Genomic DNA, 24321 nt, shown 5'->3' with positions numbered 1-24321 from the left:
AGCACTTTGATGAGATGATCAAAGATTTTGGGTGTGTACAAGGTTTATGAGAAACTTGTATTTCCAAAGAAGTGAGTGGGAGCACTATAGAATTTCTGATAGGTATATGTGGTTGACATATTGTGGATCAGAAGTAATGTAGAATTTCTGTAAAGCATACAAGGTTGTTTGAAAGAAGTTTTCAAAGGAGTGCCTGGATTACGCTACTTGAAGGTTGAGCATCAAAGATCTATGGAGATAGATCGAAAGCGCTTAATAGAAGTTTCAACAAGATGCATGCCTTGACAAGTTTTTGAAAGAGTTCAAAATAGACCAGCAAAGAAGGAGTTCTTGGTTGCGTTGTGAGGTGTGAATTTGAGTAAGACTCAAAACCCGACCACGGCAGAATAAAGAGAATAGATGAAGGTCGTCTTCTATGCCTTAGCCGTAGAATCTAAAGTATGCCATGCTGTGTACCGCACCTGAAGTGTGCCTTGACTCAAAGTATGTTGAGAGGTACAGAGAGTGATCCATGTTTGAATCACTAGCAGCGGTCAAAATTTATCCTTAGTAACAAATGGACTAAGGAATTTTTCTCGATTATGGAGGTGGTTAAAGAGTTCGTCGTAAAGGGTAACGTCGATGCAAGCTTTGACACTAATCTGAATAACTATGAGTAGTGAAACGGATTCATATAGTAGAGTGGATATTTGGAGCATTTCTGAATAGCACGTAGTAGCAGCATCTATAAGATGACATAAAGATTTGTAAAGAACGCACGGATCTGAAAGTTTCAGAACCGTTGACTAAAACCTCTCTCACAAGCAAGACATGATCAGACCCCATAACTATATGGGTGTTGGATTCGTTGGAATCACATGGTGATGTGAACTAGATTATTGACTCTAGTGCAAGTGGGAGACTGTTGGAAATATGCCCTAGAGGCAATAATAAATTAGTTATTATTATATTTCTTAGTTCATGATAATCGTTTATTATCCATGCTATAATTGTATTGATTGGAAACACAATACTTGTGTGGATACATAGACAAAACACTGTCCCTAGTAAGCCTCTAGTTGACTAGCTCGTTGATCAAAGATGGTCAAGGTTTCCTGGCCATAGGCAAGTGTTGTCACTTGATAACGGGATCACATCATTAGGAGAATCATGTGATGGACTAGACCCAAACTAATAGACGTAGCATGTTGATCGTGTCATTTTGTTGCTACTGTTTTCTGCGTGTCAAGTATTTATTCCTATGACCATGAGATCATATAACTCACTGACACCGGAGGAATGCTTTGTGTGTATCAAACGTCGCAACGTAACTGGGTGACTATAAAGATGCTCTACAGGTATCTCCGAAGGTGTTAGTTGAGTTAGTATGGATCAAGACTGGGATTTGTCACTCCGTGTGAACGGAGAGGTATCTCGGGGCCCACTCGGTAATACAACATCACACACAAGCCTTGCAAGCAATGTAACTTAGTGTAAGTTGCGGGATCTTGTATTACGGAACGAGTAAAGAGACTTGCCAGTAAACGAGATTGAAATAGGTATACGGATACTGACGATCGAATCTCGGGCAAGTAACATACCGAAGGACAAAGGGAATGACATACGGGATTATATGAATCCTTGGCACTGAGGTTCAAACGATAAGATCTTCGTAGAATATGTAGGATCCAATATGGGCATCCAGGTCCCGCTATTGGATATTGACCGAGGAGTCTCTCGGGTCATGTCTACATAGTTCTCGAACCCGCAGGGTCTGCACACTTAAGGTTCGACGTTGTTTTATGCGTATTTGAGTTATATGGTTGGTTACCGAATGTTGTTCGGAGTCCCGGATGAGATCACGGACGTCACGAGGGTTTCCGGAATGGTCCGGAAACGAAGATTGATATATAGGATGACCTCATTTGGTTACCGGAAGGTTTTCGTGCATTACCGGAAAAGTTTCGGGCTCATCGGTAGTGTACCGGGAGTGCCGGGAGGGGTGCCGGGGACCATCGGGAGGGGTGTCACGCCCCAAGGGGTCTCATGGGCTATGGGAAGAGATAAACCAGCCCCTAGTGGGCTGGAATAAGTTCCCACTAAGGCCCATAAGGTTTGAGAAGGAAAAAACACAAGGTGGAAAGAGTTTCCAAGTGGGAAGGTGGAATCCTACTCCAAGTAGGATTGGAGTAGGACTCCTCCACCTCCAATTTCGGCCAAACCTTTAGGTTTTGAGGCTGCCTCCTCCCCTCCCTCCCACCTATATATACGGAGGTTTTAGGGCTGATTTGAGACGACTTTCTCACGGCTGCCCGACCACATACCTCCATAGTTTTTCCTCTAGATCGCGTTTCTGCGGAGCTCGGACGGAGCCCTGCTGAGACAAGATCATCACCAACCTCCGGAGCGCCGTCACGCTGCCGGAGAACTCTTCTACCTCTCCGTCTCTCTTGCTGGATCAAGAAGGCCGAGATCATCGTCGAGTTGTACGTGTGCTGAACGCGGAGGTGCCGTCCGTTCGGTACTAGATCGTGGGACTGATCGCGGGATTGTTCGCGGGGCGGATCGAGGGACGTGAGGACGTTCCACTACATCAACCGCGTTCACTAACGCTTCTGCTGTACGATCTACAAGGGTACGTAGATCACTCATCCCCTCTCGTAGATGGACATCACCATGATAGGTCTTCGTGCGCGTAGGAAAATTTTTGTTTCCCTTGCGACGTTCCCCAACAGAGTATCCATCATCGCCCCAGCGGCCGCGATGTTGAGTGCGGTTATCCTGAGCGTTATCTTTCGCTTGCCCGGCAGCAGCAAGGAGCGGTTTGCCAGTGTGAGTGGCGTGGGACTTGCCCGCTGGCGCTGGGGCGGTCGCCGTAGCCTTAGCTACAGGCGGAATCCCCTGCCCCAGCTGCTGCCCCGACTGGCGCTGCAACGCCGGCTGCTTGGCTCCCCGTCCCGCCATGCTGAGAGCAGAGCCAGTATGAGGCGGTACCCTGCGCGCCCTCCCCGGTCCAAGCCGTGGGAAATCAGCCGCTAGCCGTCGAACCCTAGGCTCTGGCGGCAGCGAACATGAAGGTTGACGTGGGAGGTGTTTCGGCGAGGAGGCTCCAACAAGATAACTCACGGTCTCGATCGTAGCAGCCCTGCCGTTTATATCCTGGGCCATACACCCAGGCGAGTTGGAGTCCAACTCTGATTCAGGCTGCACAGGGAGCTGGGCCATACACCCAGCCTTTATCCCTTGCGAAACTGTGTAACTCGGAAACACACCAGGCCCATCCGTCGCGACTACAGAATTTAAAAAAGCCTCCCTGGAATCACGCGCGGAAGCCGCGATTAACGCCGACCCTAATGGCGTCGCCTTCCGTTTACTCTTTGTGCGCTTGATCCAACAGTCTGGTTTGAAAAAATCTGATAACGAAAGGGGCTGGCGAGTTACCTTAGGAATAGGCCCGATCCATGGCTTTCGGGGTGCAATCTCCATCTTCTTCCTCGCAAGAACTGGATCTTGCCGGACCTTGCGTTCCTGGAGCAGCTCCGTCAATGGTGGAGGGGTGGATGGGGATGGGGCTTCCGGCGTTTGCACCTCCGGCCTCCCATCATCATACTCATCATCTAGCGTATCATCCTGCTCGGCAAGAACCCAAAATCGACTACCGAACCGGACAGGGGGCGATAGCTCACTTACCGATTCCTTGCGTAAATTTCCTATGCCCGACTGCTCCTGCACTAAGACACGGAAGCCATCAATCTCAAGAATCTGACCTGCCGCGGGGTATTCAGCATTTTGCAGATAACGCCCCGCCAAAATATCTCCTTGTGCATCTCTAATGGTGATCCACAAAGATGAGAGATGGAGAATGATGAATCCCTGTCGATCTCCCTGAAACTCCGATGACAGAGTGAGGAAAACAACCTCCCACCGGCGGTGAGCAGCACATGTTCTAGACCCCTCCCCGATCTGAACAGAGCCGCCGCCGGCGGAGGAGCAATCTCCCAGGCCTCTAGCAGTAGTCCCGCGAGGCAAGATCTCCTGGTTTTCATCTTCAGATGCATAACCCGGGATCCCCCCCGCCAGGACGGCGATCTCCTCTGGAGTCGTCTCCCGCATATGAACTGAAGAAAAAGGAGAGGCACACATGTTACTGAATCTCTCTGTTACATTGCTCTTCAATTTGGGCTTCGGGGGATCACATTGTATATGTTATCTACTGCAAAACATCTATCGGGAGCCTGGCCACAAGATGGATTATAGCTCAGAAAAAGCTGATGAAGCTCAATGTGAAGTCATAACACTAAGATGTGGTTACCTCCACTATCATAAAATAAGTCCACTTAGAGTTTGTAGCCGGACTAGGCAAATCCGCCCCCCTATACGTCCGCGGACGTGCCGACGGTCCCTCATATGTCGATTTCTGCATCCACATATCTCATATGTGGACTCTCAAATCCATACACAACCATGCACGTCCATCACACAAATTAAATATCACACACTCCTCACCCAACTAAGCATCGGAATCCATCGTTTCCACTAAAAAAATCACCGAAAAATCCGATCAGACATTGTGTCGAACACATCGAGTACAAGGCAGAGCTAGAGAGTTGCCGGACGTACCGCAGTATCTTCCGGGCCGGCGACATGTCCTCCGCGGCGAGGACGGGACAAAAGACTCCTCTGACGGACTACACGAGGAGGAAGAAGAGAGCAAAACAGAAAATGAATCCGGCTGTTCTGCGGGGTGGAAGGAGGCAACTACATGATTTTGTAAAATCTTCAAAAACTTCTAAATATTTTTCTGTGCTTTGTTATTTACCGTTTCTTTGCGCTACCAGTTCAGAATTTAGTACATGAACGTTCGGTCACAATATGTGGTGCATATGACCGGTGGTCACAATACGTGGTGAATTTAGTCCTGGTTCCGGAACCGGGGCTAATGGGCCTTTGAAACCGGGACAAATGGATCATTTTCTACTAGTGATTGTAGTTCATAAGTGAGAACAGAAAGTAGTAAACTGTTACTTGTCAGAGACAGTATATCTCGTGTAGAATCAATCAGCTACGGTATGGTGCGGACGGACGCATGGCTCAAACCATTCTAGCTTATTATAAGGTTGGACTATGTAAAGCCTGTCTAAAATCATCTTTCTAGACAATTTTCAATTCTTCCATTTTCTCCTCTGACCCTGTTTGTTTAGGTACGTGGAGTTCAACTTGAATATATTATCCTAATTAATTTACCAGTTTTCGGCATTTTTATACTTCTTTCATCAGGTGACAGTGATTGCAAAAACTATAGTTGATGAAAGTAATGCTGCAGCAGAGGAAGCTAGGAAGTTTTTGGAAGAGGTTCGCTGTACATTCCCTCGGGTTTGTGCTTACAATGTGCTTTTATCAGTTCACGTAACTATTATGGACATTCAGCCTCCAGCTCAATATCTTGACAGTTCGCTCAATAAAGAGCTATCCTTTGCAAAACTAGAAAAAGCACATCATCTCAACTGAACTGGGACACTAGTTTGATCTTTAGAGACTTTCCATGTGCTTGTATGCATCGCTAGGGTGAGTGGTTGTTAATGGTTAGCTTCGGAGTGTGGAATGTTTTTTTTTCTTTTTTGCAGAATTTCTTTGTTTCCTGCAAAATTCATGTGAAATTGCTGCAAAACTCTCTACGTTCCAGTCAGGCACTAGTTTTGAACTTCTGAATACTTCATTTCAATGTCAGACAATAACTCTGCAGTAGTAATGAAAAAATTCACTATGTGAATAAACAAGGAAATCTCCCATTTGTAAATCTGGGAGTTCATTGTTTCCTAGATTCTGAAACTGTTTCCACATTTTCAGCTTCTTCGTGTGCTAAAGACTCGACAAGTAACATATGCGGTATTGACACACTTGAGTGAGAATGTTCCTACGGAAGACTGGGTTGCTAGAAGAAAAAGAAATGGTACACCTGGATGATGCCTGGCAAGTAGTGTAGTGTTTGACTTTTATTTTGTTGTTCCTATGGAAAAATTGATCACCATAGTGGTTTCAGTTCAGAAGTCACAACAAATTTGCTTATTCATGTAAGTTAATCACTTGTCAGACAGACCTGAAGAAGCTTAAGAGTTAGCGAGCTTTTAGACGCTCATCCTTTAGTCGGCATGCTGCCTGCTGCTGTGCGTGCTCCTTTGTTAAGCAATACCAAAGAGAAGGTAAAAGGACATGGCACAGTCCTTTATATGTAAGGCTCAAGGGCAACTGGTATATGGATTGTTTCGATTGGAGCAGTAAAGGTATGTTTCTGCTTGAAGACATTTGTAAAGTGAACTGTATATTGTTGGAGCATATACCTTAGAGGGCCGGCCTAAGACAGTGGTGAAGTCCTCCCCACTTGTGCCAAGAGGTCCTGGGTTTGAACCAGCCTCTCTACATTGCACGTCACAGTCTAGTAAGACTAGGTTCCTATAATCCCTCCCCAGACCCACCTTGTGTGGGATCTTCAATTCACTAGGTCTGTCCTGTCCTTTATATTACCTTCAGTTTCCATTAATTCATTTTTTAATTTTTAAAATATTTTTGGCGAATTTACTGTTCAACCTAGGAGCATGTGCTCTCTGGAACCATTTCGCCTCCCACTTAAGTTGCCATCTTTTTTCGACAGTGAAGAAGTCAGAGGCTACGCAGCAGGCATTCTTTGTACCCAATTTTCCCCATGGAAGCACTTTGGGTCTATACGACGCGCTAACTGGAAAGTCTTATATCTGTGACATGATCACGGATTCTCTTGCGCGTTGTTTCTTCATTGAAGCTGAAAAGATAAATCAATTGTGTCGGTCCAATCCTTCTATTGAGGCTTTTCTGTGGCAGGTGTGCTTTAATGATACTGTTATTTAATTCACTGTTTCTTTTACATCTACTGCAACTGCGCAATTAGTTCATTTATTTTGTTCCTTTCTGAACTCTACGAGGGTATAGAAGCAGATGGATTTTTCCACTTGATATCACCATGGTCGCAAAACTGTGGGCTACGGGCTACCAGTCGAGGAACCTGAATCTTGCATATGAGTGGCACCTTTTTTATTAAACCGAGTGTGGGTAGTATTGTTTCTTGTTTGTAGCCCAATCCCAAACTTGAAAGTTGAAAGAGTTCAAAATTATGAAATTTGCTAAAAAGAGCCCTGCTGGTTTTTCCCTCCAGAAATTCACAAGAGAAACAGACATACCGAGGTTGCTTTACTTCTTCTGTTTCTGCCCTCCAACCAAAAACTAAAACACTAGATATTGCTAATTTATAAGAGTCAGATAACACTACATGAAACATCTAGAGAATATTCAAAGTGATGATGTACTAAGTTATCAAAAATTGCCTGGTTGTAAAGTGGCAATCCAACACCGTCACTTGGTCAGTTCCCAACCATGTGTTGTCATCCACACAGAGAAATAATTTAACTCTTACGAATAATAATTCTCCTGGTGATTTAACTATGGAATGGAATATTAGGATATCTAGTGGTTCTAGTTGTTTGGTCGCAATTTGTATTCTAAAGGTGAAATTTCTAGTTTCCCTGCACTAGTTCAGTAAAGGCAAAATAGTTGTTTGGTGACAATTCGTATTCTTAAGGTGAAATTTCTAGTTTCCCTGGTCTAGTCCATTAAAGGCAAAATAGGACAGGTACACTAACTCACTTATGAAAACCCATACTTATACAATTTACTATTATCACAACTTAATACTTTGGTTTTCTGATTTCCCTTGATTATTCAAGGAGAAATAGCCCCTAACAGCCTTGTCATGTGCCCGTGTCTCAAATGATTTATATATTTCTGCAACACCCTTGCGGCCAAAATTCGCTTGTAGCAGGGTCTTCTACTTTGGTATGATCCTAGGCAACATTGGGCTTTCATCTTCTGTTCATTCATATCAATTACTATTTTTACATGTGGCCACATGACATGATCCTTCTCCAGTGCTGGACGTGACAATTAATGTTTCTTACCTGAAGCAGTCTATATGATGTTTTAGAGAGTGTGGTGAAAGAATCTAATCCACCACTCGTTAATCACTGGCACATTGAAATTGCATGAAAGCGCTGCAGTCATTGCTAAGCTCTTGATCCCACGTGTGTTCGAGAGAATGACAATGCACGAGACGTGGCTTCTCGTCACCACAGGATCTACTATGAACTTGTACACCGAGGGTGAAGAGATCATACTCCAGCATAATCACATCGGCATCTTACTAGAAGGAACTTTGAAGGCGGAGAACCAAAATAACATCGTACCTCCAGGAGTGCTGCAGCCATCAAACATGGACCTAGAGTTATTTGGACTACCACAGTCCTCAGGTTCTGTGCATCTCCATCCATCAAGCAGCGAATCGTTGGAAAAATAAACCTATATAGGTCTGCTCGTACATTTTTCAGTTATATCTTCTGATTGATGATGACATGGGTGCTAACCTGTTTACGTGCAGCCATTAACTATATGGAAAACTATTGCTATGCCGCAACCACTTATCAGGTGGAAGCTCAAGCTAGAGTTATCATTTTCGAAGTCGGGAGGCTGTTCACGGAGGCCAATGGGCAGAGGAACCAGCCGGGGGGTAGCTTCTCTGATGAAGCCTTGCACCTCAGCAGGGAAGAACAAGTCACCGTTACCGTCGATTCTCTGAACAACTTGTCCTTAGGTGATTTATCATCTGGCATGACGCGAGGCAGCTGATGGGATCTTGTGTGAATATAGTAGTGTACCTGATGTAACAGTCATGAAATTGACCTCTCTTTTTGAGAAACACTTGGCTTTATTACTTGCTGGTATAACTAAATCGTCGGTCACCATAGATAGAGTTTAAAAAGTTAGGTACATCATGCCATGTATCGACACTGCCGGGTGCCATACGAGCAACATAATTACAGATAAGAAATACTGAATGTAATAGTCATGGCATTGACTTATGTACTGAAATACAGTTTCAGGCGTTCTCATTTTTGCTTAAACAAGCGACATCGCTGAAACTGTTCGATCATGTTCTGTAAACTTTTGTTTTGGCTACACCGGTCAGAAGCATTTTTATGTTCTGGATAGACGGTGTGATACTGCTAGTGAGAAATGAAAGTGGAAAGAAAAGTAAACATGCATGTGAGAACTCATTAAACTTCAGGACATACATATCCTACACACACACACACACGCATGATGCAGAGGTCGGGAGTTCCAACCTTGTTTAACTCCCTCTGTTCTTAAACATAAGTCTTTTTAGAGGTTTCTATATAAACTACATTTGAATGTATATAGACGTATTTTAAAGTGTAAATTTACTCAATTTACTTCGTATGTACTTCATATTGTAATAGCTAGAAAGACTTATATTTAGGAACGGAGGGACTAGATCTTAAGGGACACAGATTTTGGTGGAGATAGTTTTAAGAGGGAATCCAGTTTCTGCCCCTTACTTTGACATTATTGGCACAAATTACCCCAGTTAACAGTTTTTTTATCCGGGTTACCCCATTTTTAGGAGTGCAATCAGGTGAGCCCTGTTTTAATGAATTCTGCTTTTGTTACACTACCGTAGAAAGAAAGTTGCTCATTGCCTGCTTGTAATAATATCCAAAAATAGGTGTGTTTAATTAACTACTCGCCCTCACATGTGGAAAGGATCTAAAAGAATTGCAAAACTGTAGACTAACGACACAAATATTCTATTTTATCATGGATATCACTACCAGTTATATATACTTGACAGTTTTTTTTTGGAGAGATTATATACTAAAAGTGATCAACATGAAGAAAAATCCCCCATGTAATCTTGATGTTTTCGGCCCAGACAAAAACCAATATGCAAGTACATGGCATGCATTTGCATATTGTTTTTTTTTTTTGGGCTGAAAACATCAAGACAGTTAAGAATTTTCGGTTATAACTATGTTCAAACTTCATGCATGTCATGCAAATCTTCTACTACACCCGTACCATTCTCTCAGTCTATAAGTGGAACTTGAACCAAAGAACTGCAGTAACCTAAGCACCCTTATTGAATTTTACGAACTCATCATGATCAACTATATCCGGCAAAGAGTCCCACGCCGGTTCTTCCCCCTCGACCGTCGTGTCCATTGCCTTGTCAAGTATCGTCATGAATTGGTCCATCGTAATGCTGAGATTATCGTCAGGCGCGTCCTCATCATTCTGCTGCTGGTACTGACTAAGAACGTTTGCTGGCATCGGCATTGGTGCCCCCGTGGAGTTCTGCCCCTGCTTCTTGCTGTCGTGATGATGAAGACCCACCGACGACATTATGTCATTCATGAAGGATTGGCCGTCTTCGTTGTAATGATGACAGATTGACCGTACGAGTTTTCTTTTTCTGCAGGCGCAGAGTGGTATCTCCATTCAATAAGGCATACCATGGCTTTGCTAGGTATATTTGTGACACTGTATCGGAAAGATCTTCAAGAAACAACCTGTGAAGATTTTGTCGCACAGTAAGCAAGAAATTGAAGGTGTGAAATGCCTTCTAGTTTCTTTGTTTTCCTCCAGTATTTCAAAGCTCACAAATATATTGATTGGGGACTAGAATAAATGTAACCCTAGCATGATACACCTCCACGAGCATTATTACTATCGGCCTACATGCAATTTTATTCTCAAAGCAAGTCATGAAAGCATCAATATATATAGTATAGGGATGTCATGCTATAAGTGTTAACTTGCATTTCCTTCATTACAAAAAATGTTCTTTTGGGGTCATTTAAGAATTGTGAATACAAAGGTCCTTAAGAGATAAGACATGGTATCCATGCATGGCATCAGTTGTGGTGTAATGAGAAATGCATGTAAAAAATGCATGACGCATGAAATACAAGATATTGCACATGCCGAATCAGGTTTCAATTCCACTCCGGCATGCAATTGGTGGAGAGGGCTCCACAAGCCAGTGCAAATGCTTTTATGCATGTCTACATAGCATGACAAAACCACGACGGCACCATTCGTAGGTACAAAATTAAAGTTACAAAATGAGAAGCCAGTGTTAATGCTTTTACGCATGTCTACATAGCATGACAAAACCACGACGGCACCATTCCTAGGTACAAAATTAAAGTTACAAAATGAGGTGATAAGATTTAACCAGAAAGGAAAGGGAAATGGGCCCACACAGTAAAACTAGGTGAAATTGGAGTGTGATTGTCCGTACCACACTTTAACTCGCATCCGTATGTGTAAGATTTCGGTTGGTTGTGTTGGTGATGGGCGTTCACTCTGTTGGCATGTGCTATATATTGCCTAGTTTTTTTTAATAAAAAAGAAGGACAGTCCCCGACCTCTGCATCTCTTGATGCACATAGCCATTATATATTGTCTAGGTGACGGTGTGGTGGATAATACAACCAGGACATTCTCTGCGACACGGACGAGTGGGGCATGCCCACGGCTACGAAATCCCAATGATTGAACTTGCCTAGTTTTTTTTCTTTCGGAAAAGAAAAAACTTTCCTTGCTCAAAACGGGACAACACCCACAATACCCACCTATGTGTCAAATTGTATTATGAAATTACCGAAGCAAACAAAGTGAGATTTTATTAACAAAACAAAGTAGTAAAGTATAACTCTTCCATCATCGTTCTGAGTTGGTATAGATACATCTTGCACGGATCATTTTTACGGGAAAAAGATAAAAAGAATTAATTGGCATCACTCCTCTTGCTGGTTGTTACGTAGTGGAGAAAAGGCTGAAGCCCATCTCAAGTAGAAAAACTCCCCCACAAAAAAAATAAGCAACCTGTCGATCCTGTTAACTACAAAAAATTAAATGTAAGAGTTCGGGCTAAATCTGTTGGTACGATCACAAAAAAAAAAAACTTCAATCATGGATAAGCTAAAGCCATGCGAATCTAAAGGCATCTTGTCATCTAACAGTGTCATAAACATTTCACTGGATCATGTCCCATAGAATTCGTGCCGGACGGAGCCAACATTCATGCATAGAGGGGGCAAGTTTGTTGATGAAGGGGCAAAGTTCATATAAAATGATTTTTTTTTGCTACAACAATTACAATCATAGTAGAAGAATTAATTTGTTAGGGGGGTCTAGCCCCCCCCTCGTCCCCCCCTAAATTCGTCCCTCGTGCGGAAAGGGAAACTAAGGAGTACCTAGTGGAAATCTTTGCGGTCAAGATGATGTTGTAGCTTCAGCTCCTTGAGCTCTTCATCCATCGTCGGAAATACTGGAGCTCTTCATCCACAAGTGAGTGCCCAAGAGTTGGGAAAGTCTGATAGCATACATGTTCGAGGAAAAAAAACCAATGAAGAACAATATAGTTAGCGAAGCTTAAAATCAAAACTCCAATGTTATGTCCATCTATTTGTGTACCACCTTAAATTCGCAGGCCATGCCAAGCTCTTGGAGAAATGCGCATCCAGTGTGCCCTCCTGGCTTCCCATCTGCCTTCACATCGAACCGTAAAACCGGCGTTTGCAGGTTTTTAAGAATTCAGAGACAACACATTTCTAGGAAAATTTTGGTATGAAATATGCTCATTTTAAACATGGTTGTCGGGCTGTTGTCACCTTTCTGGCTTCAGGTGCCACCCTGTCAGCATTACTGGTCAGCATATGATTTGTACAGAGGAACCGAACCACTGAAAACAACACACCCACCTAAACTCTTGGGGTGGAGCAGTACACTTGCTATGGCTAGAGCCCCTTCAAAAGGCCAATGGATATCAAAATCTTGTCAGTGCTATCTTGACACCAGAGGTGATAGGTGAATATTTGAGTGCTTCACCTCCTTGTTGGCTCAACCGCCAGTCCACAAACACATATGCTTGTAGGACATGTTCATGCAGCCACCTCTCTATCTAACATTTGCATATGCTCAACAGCTTCTAGGACTCCTTCCTCATCTCTAACAGTGGCGTAGGAAACAAAGTGGGCACACAGCTGGAACACAGAGGAAAATAAATACTCCCTCCGTCCTAAAATAAGTGTCTTAAGCTTAGTACAATTTTGTACTAGATCTAGTACAAAGTTGAGACAGTTATTTTGGGACAGAGGGAGTAATAAAAATGCGATAGTAGCAAAATAGGTATTAGCCTGTCAAAATTTAGCCTTAAGTTAGTTATCTGTTCTTTGTCCCATTTTGAGTTTTAATACTGTGCTTTTGTAAGTTGTGCAGTGATATTCCCTTGAATAGTCATGTGGATTCTAAAACGGTTAATTTGGTGCTAGAGGTTCACTATAATGCAAACTGCTCAAGAACATACATTTCAAATCTTCATACTGATGAGAAAATGATGTCATGTTGTTCTAAAGTAACAGTGCAAAAGAAACCAACCTATCTTATTCAACAATATTTACTTTGAATAGTCCTATAAATTATTCGGTAAATAGAACTGGCAGTTTCAATGTACTCGGTCTTATATTTACTGTCCGAAACAAAGTTTGAAGTAAGCGGATTGCAGCCTCGGCAAGCAACACTACCCAGTTTTTTTGGAGTAACGCAGGCTGCTGTGGATCAACACATATATACTGCTGAAGAGAGACTGCAAGTGGCTACAGTATTCTTAAATGACTCAACGGTAAGCGGCTATTTCTGCAGGGTAAATTGAGCAGGAAATTACAGCGGTTATGCGAACCTCCGGGATGCCGAACCTGCCGCAACACCACAAATCGATCGGCCAACGGGATGACACCACAGCACATATATGTTTCCCGCATCGGATCATGAACAAAACTTGGGCACGATTCGGGTACCAGGTGCGTGTGGAAGTGATCTGGGATCCGCTCCTCACCCCTCCGTCGCCTACCGCGCGGGCGACCGAAGGGACACAACCCCCCGCCACCGGATCCCCTCCTCCTACCCGCTCTCCCCTCCACCGCCGCATATGGTCGGCGCCGGGCTAAGCCCGTGCGTGCGACGGCGGCAGCAGAGGAATCACCCTCTCACTTAGGGATCGGGATGTGCGGGATCCTAGATCTCAAGGATGAGGCCCCGATCAATGGCGGCAGTGCTGATATGGCCATGGTGGCCTCCATCAGTGAGATTTCAATGAAATTCATTGAATTTTATTAATTTCAATAGACACTGAAATATTACGTTTCGGCCAAAATATTTCAGCAATTTCAGTAGTACACTGGAAATCAAATATTTTAAAAAATACTTTTCAAAATTTTCAAATATTTATTTAAATTCAAGTGAATATTTCGGTCCTTTGGCCGAAATGCAAACTGAAATTACTGAATTTCACTGAATTTCAGTGATTTCGGTTGGTGCTGAATTTTTTTCTGAACTAAAATTCAAAACTATGCCAGTAACCCAGTGCCAATTTCATAGAGACTAGTTCAATCCAATAGTAGGTGCTAAAACCATACCTCCATAATTCAGTTGTCCAGTATGCTCATTTTGATTAGGAATTATTGCAATAAGTACATGGTTTTGTTCCAGGCCAACTAAAATTGACAAAACCTTTAGATGATGGATCCTGGGTATGGCCATACTAGTGTAGGCACTAGGCAGAGTTCCAGCAGTGTTCGGGCATGTGATAGAAAATAGTTATATTCAAAAGGCAGTGACAAGGCTGTACATAAACATCACCAACCACATCTCTTGTTGACTAGCGCTCGATTTTATACCAAGCAACAAACTGAAGCTTCCTCATATCTTGTCATTCACTACAAGAAATATGCTCATACATGACGTTTTTTAAGATGTCGTTCATGAATTCGTCATAAATCTGTGACGATTTCATCTGAGATCGTCGTAAACCGTTTGAGGGGACCAAATCTACATATAAATTACGACGATGTCAGTTAAAAACGTCGTAACCACATAAGATGAGATCGTCGTAACTTTTACGACGATTGTAAAAATGTCGTAACACGTTCTAACTATGTTGACATGTCACTCGTGGGTCCATTCTATCCCACCTCATCCTAGTTTGTGAAGCAACCTACTATTCTATCATTTCAAAAATTCTCGAAAAATTCTCATAAATACTTTGGATCATATATTTCTCAAATATGTGAAAGCCCTTCCTTCCATAGTTCAAAAATAATTCAGCAATATTCATTTTCCTATTTTGTTCAAAATAGCACTTTGTGAAGGAAGTGCTATTTCTATTTCTTTGATTACCCTCATATTTTTTGGGCACTCTTTCCTATCCAAATCATTGCCTCATGGAAACATTCATAACGATTTGCCTAGTAAATCTTTCTCAACAAATTTCCAAAGTTTGTGTTCAGCTAACAACTTTGTGAATGAAGTACTAGATAGGAATATCCCGATGAGTTGAATTTTTTCCACATCATCTATGTGCCCAAAACATAGCTGTCCATAAAATTTTAGCCACATCTAACAATCGATGTGAGCTCATCATCCAATCTTTATTTCTGGTAATATTTTCATTTTGTGAAGCAACTAGATTTTCGATTGCTTTATAGTTGATGAAAGTTTACCACAGGATGACACTGACCATATAACCTCACTCCACCAAATTTTAGCTCATTTTAATTCAACCAGTTTCCCTCAATATTTTTCCCAATATTCTGTTCAGTAGAGAGCATTGTGAAGGAAGTATAATTTTTGTTTATCCAAATTTTATGAAATTTTTACAGTACGTTAATGTGCCCAAATTATCCTCCTCCTCCAAATTTCAGCTCAATCCAATCATCTATGTGAGCCCAGTTTCAATTACTATTTTCTGTCCAGATTGGCACATTGTGAAGGAAGTGCCACTTTGGCATGTCCAAATGGTATAATTTTTATACAGTGCCTTCATATGCCCAAATTAACATCATACACCAAATTTTAGCTCAATTCATTCATCCATTTGATCCCAGCTTCAACATCCATATTTCTGCACAGTGTGTTACTTTGCAAAGCAAGTGCCACCTAGATTCATCCATTCGAGCTAAAAATTTGCCAAGAGAGTCCCCTTAGTAGATGATCATCCTCAGCCAAAATTTAGTCTCATTGTCTATGTGAATTACCCGCACCGCTAATCAAACACTTGGCTGCTAATTCATGTTTGAGCTTAGTTCAGTCTCCTCGTGAGATTCTTCCATTGTATTTTTCTTGCTAACACCTACCGCGGGATTGTCCAACCTACCATACATGCCTATTCCACCTAGAACGCGTGGCAACGCAACGGTCAGGCGGTGACCATGCAGCTGGCATGCAAGTTCACGCGCTCTGGAGTTGGGGCCCTCGACCACCATCCAAACCTCGACGTCAAGGCACCACACCATGTATTTATAATTAAATAGATACTTATATACCTATAAATTATTTTTGGGAAAAATAAAGAGCAAACTATAATGCAATTGCAGTTCAAATTTAACCCGCTTCCAACTGAATCGATATAAATTTGTCTTTTACACGAGAGGTGGATAAAAGATTTTAACACCCAACCATTTTGTCAATTTTACATTAAATATGGACTAGTATTTTATAAAAATGATTTGGTACAATTTTGAAACAAATATATGGTAGGTCCTTCACAAAAAAACTCATTTTGGTCACTTGAAAAATGGAAAATGAATTTTTCATATAAGGAAAATGAAAACTTCCTTAATCAATATTGTTTGACATTCCAATATGCACCCTTGTGCATAATATTATATCATTTCAACAAACTATGTCATGAATGTGGCCATAAGATTGATCATTTGGCTTGAAAGCCATGAATCTTCACACATGATAGCCCATTTTTGAGAACATTTTTTTAAATAATTGGCATATTACAACTTTATTATTTTTCCTGGTAACTTGGTCACATATAATGACATAGTACGAAGGTTTTTCAATTTTTTGAATTTTTCATGCCTGTTTCAAAATGCGGTCCATGGGAGGTACGTGCCCTTGGCGCGGAGGAAGCGGCCGGAGACGCTGCGGAGCAGGACGACGCCCCGGAAGCCCGCCCCGGCGGCCCACCACATGACGGCCATCAAGTCCTGTTCATCGTCGTAGTCGTGCTGCTCGGTGCGGCAGCCGTGGTGGCCGAGCGAAGACGGCTTGAACGTGACGCCGAGGTAGCGGCCGTAGGCGGTGCTGTGGAGGAGGAGGTACGGGTCATCGGGGCGTGGATATGATAGCTTCATATGGCATGCAAAAACACAGTAGGGGAATTCAGAGCGAACAGAACATCCTCACTCCATCAGTTGGACGCACGTATCGTCCTGGTCGAGATGATTGATGAACCAGGAGCACACACTACATGAATTCAGAACTGGAGATATACATAACAAAAAGCAACCATTATGTCAGGAAAAGGAACCGTCGGCTAGCATCTTGCATTAACAGGTTGTGTATCCTGACGATGGCCTCCACCTGCATGGTCGTCGAGAGGCGGCGACCTGGCAAGGGAGACGGTGGCGCGTGGAGAAGAATCGGCAAGGCAGCCGTGGGGACGCACGCCATTATTCATGGACACGGACCTGCTGTTCCCCACCACCGCGACGCAACCCCTGCACTCGCTGCCGGAGCACGCGCCAGTACCTGCCGCCGCTGCCCCCGCCCTCGGTCCCGGTGGTCCGGTCATAGACACAGACCTGTTGCTCCCCACCACCGTGATGCAGGCCCTCCACTCGCTGCCGGAGCACGCGCATGTCCGTGTGGATCGAGGAGGCGCGACGAAGACGGGCGTTTCCCGCGACCATGAGGCGAAAGAGGCGGAACAGGAGGGCAGCGGCTGCGGGCAGAGGTGTGTGGGGGTGGGTGGCGGTCGCCATCGGCGGTGAGATTTCGAGAGAGAGAGATGGGATCGGGAGCGAGGGTGTGGGGATGGGGTAGCAGGGGACGCGACGTGTGTTCGTGCCTTGTGGCTTGCGGTTATTTCTTCCTTTTTCTGCTTTTTTAGCGGGGGAGGTGGTCGCATGAGGCTACGTGAGAAGGGTTTTTTATTGAACTAATCGGCTGGTTTATCGCTTGGTTTATGGAGGGATTGAAAAAATTGGTGGAACGGTGGAAAGGCTAGCGGTAGGAGGGGGGTCGCTGGAGGTCGAACCATCACGACAAACGGCAGATCCCCTTTAATAGTAGAGATTCTAATTGGTGAAATTGGTTGTGGCATGGATCGATGACATGGCGTTCATCCATCCATCCATCTCTCCATCCCCACCCATCCATCCCTCTCTCGCGCGCACAGGAACCCTAGCCCTCTCCCGGATCTCCGTCCCCCGATCCATTTCCGATTCCTCCACCGAAGCCGCCCCAACCCACGCCGACGCGGAGCCATCGACCATCCATGGCCGCCACCGCCTCCTACTTCTCCAGCGCAGCGCTGATGTCGTCGCAGCGCGCGGGGGCACCCGACTAGTCCGCCGCCGATGCGGCCACCCACTTCCACACCCATCTAACCCTAATCCTCAACCTCTTCCGTTCCCCTCAGCCGCCACAACTACCCCGCTCCCGATTCCGGTGATTCCGACGGCTATCACCGGCGCGGAGCTCACCACCGAGCTCGCGTCGCTCGGATCCATCCTCCCCTCCTGCAAGATTTTCCCCTCTCGACCTCTACAGCTCGCCCAAAAGCCACACCCGTGTTAGGTTTTGGCCTCTGTCTTCGTCGTCAGCGCATTTTCGGCACGCTCTCGCGCCTCTTCACCGTCGTGTACAACGCTCCCACACGCGCCATCGCCTTCTGATGGTCCACCTTGAGAAACACGGCACGGAGGACCTCCTCCTGTAGGATCCACGGATGCGGCGCATCCTGCAGCCGCTGGTCCAGGATGAGGGCGGGCACGGCAGCCTTGACCTGCTCGACGACGGGGGCGGTGAACGCCGGTGGTCCTTCTTGTCCTCGACCTCCAAGTAGGAGCGCCGGTACATCTCAAGCACACCCCGCCCCAGTACCACCTTCTCCTCAAATCCAGCGGGGGTACAGGACATGCTCCTTGACGCGATCGTCCCTTACGAGCTCTATTTGCTGGATTAGGTGGAGTAGCAAGTCCAGCACATGGATGTGCTGACCGATGGCCGCGTCCTCCCCTCCTAGCGTGGTGAGTTCCTGACCTCTCCCCCCTACACCAAAATCTGATGACACTTGCAATCTAAATACAAATCGTGTTTTTGTTCAGTTTAGATGTGGATTCAATTGATGAGATGAACATGTGAGCTTGACGTTGTGGATCTTACTCTCTTGCACCGTTACACATAATTTAATCAAGGCAAACTAATGCAATTCCACATAATACGATATGGTTATTTATTTCTAGGATGCACCGGCCTTCATGTTGCTTTGGTACTGATCTTCTGGGTGTTAATTTGGTCAGGTCAACAATTATTTCATGGATAACATCTAACAATTGTTGTTTAATAAAACACAATTGAATGTAGTAACAATTTCTACAACATCTGGTTGCAAAAATTAATTTAGTTTGTTCAATGGAAAAATAAAGAGTTTTATATCTTCATTCAAGAACAAATTCCTATTCTCTTGAAATTTTCATTTATATGTTTCCTCTCAAGAATTGATGTTGTAATATTTGTAGTTTGGATTTTAGGTGAGTTGAACTAAATGCCATGCTGTTTGTTACTCCTGAAGCTAAATTTTAACAAGCAGGTAGGAACTAGAATAATTCTGGGAACGCATAACCAATGATTTAGCTGTTTGAGGCATTCAAGAGAACCTCAAAAGGAAGTGTGTGCATTTAGGAAAAGGATTAGTGTGTGGTTCATAGTAAATGGGTCTTAGAGTGAAATGATTCTCCTGTACATAAATATGCAGAAAATGTAAAATAGACGGTGAAATCTCTGTAACAACTCAATGTTACTGAACTTTTTTAAACTGAGTTGTTTGCAGCTTGAGGCTTTGTAGCGTCTCACTGGACAGAACCCCATGCTCGTCCAGGATGAGTGCACTCGAGCAAACGATTAAGCTAGCAATTCACGGAGGTATCATCGAGAAAGTGTGATCAAGGCTAAGCTGGGATTAATCCTTGTGGTATAGAATTTATAGGTAGTAGCAAATTAACCTCATAGTCCGTAAACTGGTTCATGCTTTCTGAGTTGATTAAAATGACAATTGTAATCAGGTAGCTATAGTTTTAGTTGATTGTACTTTGTTATCTGTGAAAACTAATTTAGTTTGGTGTGCTGAATTAATTATGTTTAGAATGAAAACTTCAGACCTTGCATCGGATCAGATGTTGAGGTTGTTTTACTGGCGATGACAATGACCAGCATTAGCAGACAAGGTTTCAGTAGTTGTGTAAGAGTTGCTGCAGGTTTCTCCCATCCTCCCCATCTCTTAGATACTTCACAGGTTGCTGCAGGTTTTTCGCCTGAAAGTAGTATTAATTGATTGAATTGGTTTAAGCTTGGTTCTTGATGATTCTTTTGTGGGACTAGAAAATGAAGCATTGTCCTGTATTCTTCCTCCTTTTTTCTCATGTCTTTGTCATAGATGTTTTTTAGGTGCATGGTGTGTTATTTCCCTAGAAAGATGATTGGCTCGCATGCTTGGTTTTCTCCAGTGAACTGCTCACATGCTTGATTTCCTATTGTGAACTATACAACTAACTACTAGTAGTTTAAGAACTACCTGCTTATTATCCCTTAAGTTATGGTCTACTATTATTCCACATAAACTTTTGTTAACTGTCAGAATACTCTACACTACCTAGAAAACAAATAGCTCGAATGGATGCATGTGTGCTCAACTCCATATGTTATTTTCAGGGAGGTTTCGATCGATTCATGCTTTTGCTGATACTTTTGGCTGCCAATTGTTTGATCCAAGAGAATTTGTGATTTCCGTAGGTACAACTTGACAACTCCATAAGTCCATATAGAGAAACTGGATAAAGAGCCAGTGTCCCATGAGCAAAACAGTGCATCAGATGAAGCCAACACGGACGACAATTAACTTCTATGATCTTATGGTAGGATGAATATGAATCACATTAATGGGTGAACTTTCTTGTAATCCTTTTTCCTGAAACTATAAGACAATGGCGTAGCCTGATATTTTTGTGGTTGTGTAACCTGAAACATGATGCTAACCCGAACAATTTGTTGTCCTTTTTTGCACGAGGTAACATTTTGGTAGTTGTGAAGCCCAAATCATGATGCTTTCTTGATGCTGTTGTAGTCTCAAGTTTCTATTGTTTCAATAAAACAGATGTTGGTAGTTGCATAAGTTGAACCATGATACCTTGCTTTGCTTGCTCTGTTTCATGAGTGAATATTTTGCTGCTGCAGTTTTATTATGTTTATTCTTTAACAACTGGTGTTTATTTGGACTGCATAGATATGTATACAAATCCATCAACTAGATTAGTACGCCCAAATACGCCAAGGAGGCGCACCAAGGGCGCGCCCCTACCACTAATGTACAAATAATGGGTGTGCTACTACGCGCTGCATGTCTACATCCCTGCTCTGTTTGTTTCTTTTGGCTATTAACGTACTAGTAATATCTATCTACAAGTATTGATCAGGGCCTGCTCTCGGTGATGCTGCTCCCACGCTTGGGCTCTGAATTAATCTTATCTTTTCAGTTTCAGTACCAATCTATGAAGCAGCCTTGTACCACAAAACCGAGATTCGTTTCTCATTGCTAGGCATGCTAGTGATCCATTTTGTTTGCGTCCGTTGTTTCATCCGAGTTCCCGTCAGGGTTATGCCATCATTTCTTTTCTCAAGCTGCCGGTCTTTGTCGGGACAAACTCTGTTCTTAGTACCAACGCTGATTGAAGTGGTGCAAGTGGTGGGAAATAAACACGAACAGTTGCTAGAACGGTTGTGAAGAAATTGACCATTCTGAAACGAAAATACGAGCATCTAGCCACAGAAGAGTGCATTAGCATTCAGCAGGTCCCCCAGTTTTGACGTTCTTTCGCTAACGATTTTTTTCATAAGATGAGATTATGGTCTGATCTCTCACATAGCCGCATCTAAGTTTATACACTAGGAAGTGCTGATTCATAGTCATAAATCGCCTTCATATTGACAAATCTGTAATTTCCTTCCCTTTCTAGCGCAGTGTTCGATCCATTTGGTGTAAGTGGATTGTCAGGTGCATTCACTCTGTGCAGCTGGTGCACATGGCAACACTAGTAATAATCTATGATTTGGTTGAGTTAATTAGAGATATAGAATAACGTATGCTGGTACCAAGAAATTCTGGAACAACCTTATAACTTCTGAGTTACGAGATTTTGGACAAATTTACTTCTCTTGATGTCGCATACCATCTATAGTAGCTGTCTATTTTTCTCGATGTAGTTATATTTTGGGATGGTTACACTGCTTAGTGCAAATATACTGTTTTCTGATGTGTTTTCACTTTGCACTTGCAGGCTGGAACATGGGCAAGTCCGACTTCGACGGCATCTTCGACCCGCCCTACTATGAGTGGTTCCAGTTCGACAAGGTCCTCCACCCTCCACCTTCCCCCCTTCCTCCCGTATTCCCATTGCCTGATCTCTACTACGAGTGGTCTGTTATTCAAATTTGACTGGGACATGCAAATTTTGATAGATTTAACTTTTCTCAGACACTTTAGGCGTGTAGTAACAATTAAATTGTAGGTTAAATGTTGGACTAGAGAAATATTGATGATAGTTTGATTGGCAAATTGTTATATGTCAGCTTCTGCAATCCATGGTACAACTACAAACCTGTGGGTATTGTTGCTAAAATATGCAGTATAGCACAAACGAAGTTTGTATGAATGTATGGCATACAAGTAGCAGACCTACATAATTTGAATTGTTTTCGTGACTTCGTGGGTCAATAGTAGGCTGCGGTTTTAGGATCTGGCAGTAGCCAGATCTGTTTGTGCTTATGCCTGAAGGTAAAATCTGGCGATTTGGGTGAGTAAACGGAAGTCTGCGAAGGAATTAACCTTTTAAACTTCCAATGTCAAATATAGTTCAACCTTATGCTGTCAACTCTGCATATGTAGTATTTGCTTGGAGAGCAGCATTGCTTAGCAGAGTGTGTGTGTTTTGCTTGGTGGGTCAGAGTAGTAGGTGGAGTATTTTGTTAGATCATATCATCAATCAGTCAATAATATAATGTGTGTGTGTATGTATGTAACTAAGATTCGATTCCAACTCCCAAGATATTATTACACGGAGTTAAGAACCTGGATCATATGCAGTGTTATATTATAGAAACTTGTCAAGCCATCAGGATCTTACTGTTGTTTATGGATGAATAGTGGCAGCAAAGAAGCTTGATAGAAACTGTTATTTAAAAATGAATAGTGGCAGCAAGTGTGAAGATGGTGCTAGCCTGCTTGGTACATTTGTATCCCTGCTTATCTCAAGTCTGAACATTCAAATGCTATTTGGTACTAGAAGTGAAAATAGTACATATATTTTGTTGCTTGGATGACATGTTAGTGTGCTTGTATAAACGATAGATGAGATAAAAATATGGCCATGCTCATGTTCTACCTTCATGTGCACCATTGCTAATATCCTGATGACTTGCCCTACAATTAATTTGAAACGTGGAACTATTCATCTTTAAATAGTTAAATAATGTGCACCTGGGCCACTATTCATTTTTTTTGTAATTTCTGTTATTTAAATACCTGTAGTGTTAGTTCACACTTTTTTTGTAAATGCTGTTATTTAAATACCCGCGGTGTTCGTTCACATCTTATTCTTATTTTTTTGCACAGGTGAAGTACAAAGTCAAGTGTGAAGCTATGAAGCGTATCAACAAAGAGTAGCATATGTATTGTAATAGTAGGCAGTATTAGATATATCTGGATAGTCGTGTAGTGTAAAGATTGTAATAGACAAATTTAATGTTGGTTTGGACGAATATCATTTGCTCCCTAGCCTGTTTGAAATATTGACTCTGAATGTGATTTGAATACCTATGAAATGACAACTTGACAAGGGGACCAAGTTATGATATTTATTTGACAAAATGTGAAATTTCTGACGTGGGGGACTAATTTTGAGATCAGCATGACATGTGGGACCAGTACAAAAAAAATAAAATGGTAAAAAAAGAAAATCAATAGATAGTAAAAGGCCACAAATCAAAATTCAGAAAAAAAAATACTAAAATGGCTGTAAATAGGCCAAGGCCAAAAAGAAGCCCAATAAGAAAAAGCCCAAAAAATAAAACCAGCCCATGTGATTAACTGAAATGGGTTGGGCTGATTTCAGCCATGACGTTTTGATTTCGTCGTAATTTTGCCACATAGGACTGCCACGTAGGACTGGGTTTGATTGTCAACGACGATTTAGGATCGTCGTAAAGGAGGTTACGACGATCCAGGAATCGTCGTAAAAGTTACGACGATTTTGACCAAAACATCGTTGTTGTTCATTTGTGACGCTCTGTTTTCGACGCTTGGTTTTTCGTCGTGAGATCGTCGTAAAT

The 24321-nt window shown here is 42.9% G+C and overlaps 1 pseudogene; it reads left to right on the top strand.

The window, feature by feature from the left end:
• The first annotated feature begins 4623 nt into the window (after positions 1 to 4623).
• On the top strand, positions 4624 to 8688 carry LOC123409405 (annotated as a pseudogene).
• Positions 8689 to 24321: the final 15633 nt, after the last annotated feature.

Source organism: Hordeum vulgare, chromosome 7H, assembly GCF_904849725.1.
Source record: "Hordeum vulgare subsp. vulgare chromosome 7H, MorexV3_pseudomolecules_assembly, whole genome shotgun sequence".
Lineage (NCBI taxonomy): Eukaryota > Viridiplantae > Streptophyta > Magnoliopsida > Poales > Poaceae > Hordeum > Hordeum vulgare.
This window is presented reverse-complemented; position numbering and strand designations above follow the sequence as displayed.